The sequence below is a fragment of the Triticum dicoccoides genome, chromosome 4A, assembly GCF_002162155.2.
Source record: "Triticum dicoccoides isolate Atlit2015 ecotype Zavitan chromosome 4A, WEW_v2.0, whole genome shotgun sequence".
Taxonomy (NCBI): Eukaryota; Viridiplantae; Streptophyta; class Magnoliopsida; order Poales; family Poaceae; genus Triticum; species Triticum dicoccoides.
In genome coordinates this window covers 76946657-76951323 of record NC_041386.1, presented here as the reverse complement: position 1 = coordinate 76951323, position 4667 = coordinate 76946657, and positions in this window count along the sequence as shown.

Here is a 4667-nt window from a genome sequence, read left to right as displayed (position 1 = left end):
ATCCCCTCGCGTGAACTAAGCTGGAAACAACGAACAACACAAGGGACACAAGGTTTATACTGGTTCGGGCCACCGTTGTGGTGTAATACCCTACTCTAGTGTGTTGTATGGTGGATTGCCTCAGGGGCTGATGAGGAACAGTGCAAGGAAAGAACAGCCTCGCGAGAGGTGTTCTTGAGCTGGTGCGATGTACTGCTTGGGCGAGTTCAATCGCCTCTCTCTCTCTCTCTCTCTGCTAGGGTTCTACCAGATCTCTCGCTGTCTCCCTACTCTGTGGTGGCTAGCTCTATTTATAGAGGCCCTGGGCCTCTCCCCAAAAAATGAGCAGGAAGGGCGCCAATAATTGGCCATTTTGAAGGGGAACATCTAGTACAAGTTATCCTGACCAAAGGTGGTCTTCGGCTGCCAAAAGTACTGGTGATGGCGTCGTCTTCGGCTCCACGGTGACCTCCGTCCTGCCGCTCTGCTTGTCTTGGTCTCGTTGCACCGGAATGGTAACCTTTGCCCGGTGCCTTGGCCTGTGCTTGCCCCCTTTGCACCAAAGGAGAAACAAGGACACTGCGCAGGCTGGCGCCCACCTGGTCTCGATTGTCATGGCTTGCGTCACAGGCTCCTCGCGAGGTACCCCTGCCTTGATCTCTCCGCCTCCTCGCGAGCCTGCCTGATGAGGCTGCTTCTGAGGAAGCTTCCTGTCATCCGCCCCGCGAGGCTTGGCCCCTCGCGAGGGTCTTGAGCTTGTGCTGATGAAGATGGGCCGTGCTGGGCCCCACTTGAGCCACGCCGCAGGCCGCAGGCAGGGAAGTCTGGGGACCCCCGTTCCCAGAACGCCGATAGTAGCCCCCGGGCCCAAGGCACGCCCGGGCTTGGCCTAGCAGGGAAGCAAAGGGGCGAGTGCGAAGCGCCATGGGCCCCAAAAGCCTGCGGCCTTGGGCGCCGCGTGGCGATTGATTGGACGTGGGCGTTTGCGCTTCCCCACGACGCCTTGTTGTGCGCCTGGCTAAGCGGACCCGCAGTTGCACACAGCTGTTCCCCCTTTCCGCTGCTCGTTCGCCTCCTACCTTTCCTTCCTCTTCGAGCTCCAGCCTCCGCCGCCAATCCGGCTCGAGTTCTTCCTCCTCTTCACCGCCATGGTGCCGACGAAGAAAGGAAGTGGAAAGAAGCCCACGCCTTCGCCCCGCACACCTCCGACGGCGACCCCCGCCGTCGCCCGGTCGATCATACTCAATCCAGAAGCTCTGAACAAGGTCTGCTCCGCCCTTGCCACTATCTTCAACGAGTGCGGTAGGACCACGGTCTGGCCTGCGTCCCATGCCTCCCTTGATAGGATCGTCAAGGAGGTCCGATTCTTCGCCGATGCCCTATGGGCAGGTCTGGTTCCCCCCTTTTCCGCCTTCTTCAATGCGGTGCTCTCCCATTATCAGATCCGTATGATGCACCTCGGGCCGGAGTCCATTACCCTTCTGGTTGTCTTTGCTTTTGTTTGCGAGGCGATGATAGGCATTCCTCCTTCCGTTGCCCTGCTGTGCCACTTCTTTTCCTTGCGCCTAAGCGACCCCACTCAATGCTCAGGGTGCGTGAGCTTCTTCACCGTACCAGAGACAGCCGCTTCAGGGATCGACTTCAGCCTTCCTTCTCCTGAGGCCAGGTTCAGAGAGCGGTGGATGTACGTGGACGTCGGAGTGCCCAATCCTCTGCTCTCGCACCCGACCTCGCCTGCTGTTCCCCATGCGGGTTGGGATCATGAGGTGCTCGCGAGCCCCCGGCTCGCCTTCGTCTGGCGCCGCTTCCAGAGTTTGAGGGCGCTCAACATGACAGCACACAAGGTGGTGAAGGAGTTCATCCAATGTCGCATTGCTCCTCTCCAGCGCCACTCTCACTGGATGTGGGACTTTGCGGGGCCCAGAGACCGCATGCGGCTTCAGGAGGAGGACTTGGCGCCTGAAGCGCTGCGGACGATGCTCAGGGTCTTGACCGGCGATCCTTCCCCAGGCAGCCTTCGGAGTAATGGTGTCCTCTTGTATCTTTGCTCCGCCAGGGCCGATTTTGTGAGGCAGATGCCCAGCTTCGACGAGTGGGGACTGCGCCCTGCTGGCTTCATGGGGCCCGCGAGAACCCAGCCATCGTGGTTGCTTCCCCTGCCGCCCACAGCAGTCCTTCCTCGGGCGACAGGGGGGGAGACGAGAACCGGCAGGAGTTGAGGCGACCGATGTCGAGGTGCCGACGCCGCGAGAAGTCTTGAACGGCGCCTCCCGAGGCCTGCCCTAGAGCGGCGGCAGGTGCGGAGTCGCGGCCTATGGTTCCTGAGGCCGGGGCTCCCGAGCCCCCAGCCATCCCTCGCGAGGCGGCGCCTGACGGTGCCCCCCAGGCTGACTCCTCCAGCGCTGATCATCTTGACGCTTCTTCCGCACCAGGGGCCGACCCCTGCGCCGGGCGCTTACGTCGGTTCCACGTAGACTTCGATGCCCTCCGCAAGAGGAAGGAGGCCTTGGGTGGCAACGACCGCCCTTGCCGCTTGTTGAAGCGTAGGAAGTACTTTGTCATGGACGGGTAAGTCTTCTTCTTTCCTTGCTTGTTTACTTTGATATCCCTGCGACTGATTGTGGCCCTTTCAGGCCCTGCCCTGCGAAACCTGCCGAGCCAGCCCGGGAGCCACCCCCCAAGCTTCGCCTTCTCCGCTGGCCTTGGGCTCGCCGAGCTCGAGCGGCACCCCTGCTGCCGGACCAGTTGGTGGAGTGGTTCGTTCCATAGGGCACCTCAAGCCTGTGCGCCTGCTGTCCTTTCCTCATGAGTCCTCTTGGGGCACATCTGGCTTGCCCCGCGTTCCTCTTCTGATCATAGATGGTGAATGGCTGAGGTCTGTCTTTGGCTCTTCTTCCGTGGGTAGACCGACGCCAGGCCGGATTCCCAGAGAGGTCCATCTGGCGATAACTAGGGCGCCAGCCCCCAGATCCGCGTCGGGAGGGGGCCAGCCGCCCCGGGGCCCTCCGCGTGCTCCGGTGGAAGAGGGTGATGCAGAAGACGTGCTCAGGCGTGCTCGGGAGCGACGCGTACTTCGCGAAGAGTTCCTCCAAAGGGCAGCGGATGCGGTGAGCCGGATCGGGGCAGAGCTTGCTGACGAGGATGCGCGCCTCGGGGCCGAAGGTTTGCGCCTTGCTGAGGAGAGGCGCAAACTAAAGGTAGCCATCGCCCTCACGCATCACCAACGTGATCTCGAAAATGTGAAGGCTGAAGCGTCGCTGGCAGCTTCGCGGGAGGCCTGCTCCCAGGCCGTCGAGGAAGCTCGGGAAGCAGACCGATGGCACAAGGATGCGGAGGAGCGCGTATGGGAGCTCCTGGCCTGGAGCAACTCCCTGAAGCAGCAAGTTGAACTGCGCCAAGCGGCCCTTGAGTCGATGGAGGGGGCCCCTGTGGATCGTATGGAGCTTTTGAAGTGCGAGGAGGCGCTGACGCTGGAGGCCGCCGAGCGCAACCTTGATCTTGAGCGGTTGGAGACGAGGGAGCGCCTGGTGGCTCGGGCGGAGGATGACGTTGCCGCGCGCGAAGCCCGGGCCCAGGAAGAAGTCGGTCGTCACGTGGCGGAAGCTCGCTCGGCCTTCGAGCGAGAATAGGAGACGAGGTTGGGGCTGATCAAGGTCAAGGCTGAGGGCAGGACCGCAGCCCTCAGGGCCAAACTGACCGAAGTGACGCGGCGTGCGGACTCCTCCGTAGCCGCCCTTAGCGCGGCGCAGGTGGAGCTGTCCTCTTCCCGGGCCGAGCAGCTTCTTCTCCAACAGAGGGTTGATGACGCCGAGGCCGTCGCGCAGCAGAATAAGAACGAGATTCGTCGGCGGCGGGTCTTGGAGCATGTGCATGCCCCCATGCTTCAAACGCTCCGAGAGAGGGCCAACACAGCTTTGGGCTATATCTGCGAGGCTGCCGCTAAGGAGCCGCACGAGGTCAACTACGCCAGCAACCTCCAATTTTTCACCGATGTGGTGACGCTTCTGGAGAACCGATCCAAGAGGTCCCATTGGCTTGTCGAAGAGAGGAGCCGAGCCTTGCTCGGGCGTGCCTTCTCCCGCGTCTTCAGCCATCTGCAGGACAGGGACCCCCACTTCGACTTCGGCGCTGCCATCGCACCCGTGCCCATTGCCGTCCGGGGCAACCTGGCACGGTGGGTGGAGGACAACGTGGACACCCTCGTCAGGGCCTTTGCGTCTGATGACGACGGCGTGGTCGTGGGCGCCAATGAAGGCGACATTGTGGACGAGCCTGGCGCTGATGGAGATGCTGGCGGCGGCGGCAATGTCAATGACGCCAGTGATGCCTCCGAGGATGCCCAAGAAGACACGGTGAGTGATATGCCCGACTGACCGCATGTCACTGCTGTTTAACCTGCACGAAGAAGGTTCGGGCTTGGCCCTGAAGGATGTAAGAGAATTTTGGGAGGGGAAGCCCCTCATGTAAAGGTTTGCAATTAGTACCCTGGTAAGCATAATGTTGCGTGTGAACTTAGCCGCTGGCCCGGTGTTGGGTCAGCTGACTTGTGTACCTTCCGACCCCGACGAGTCCCGAGCGGGCCTGCGGGGGCCACTGCACCTCGGGTGTCTTCTGATTAACTTGTGGATCCCGTGATGAAAACCTCCAGAAAGGGTGCGGTAACACGGTCCTGGTTGTGAACGTGCCTG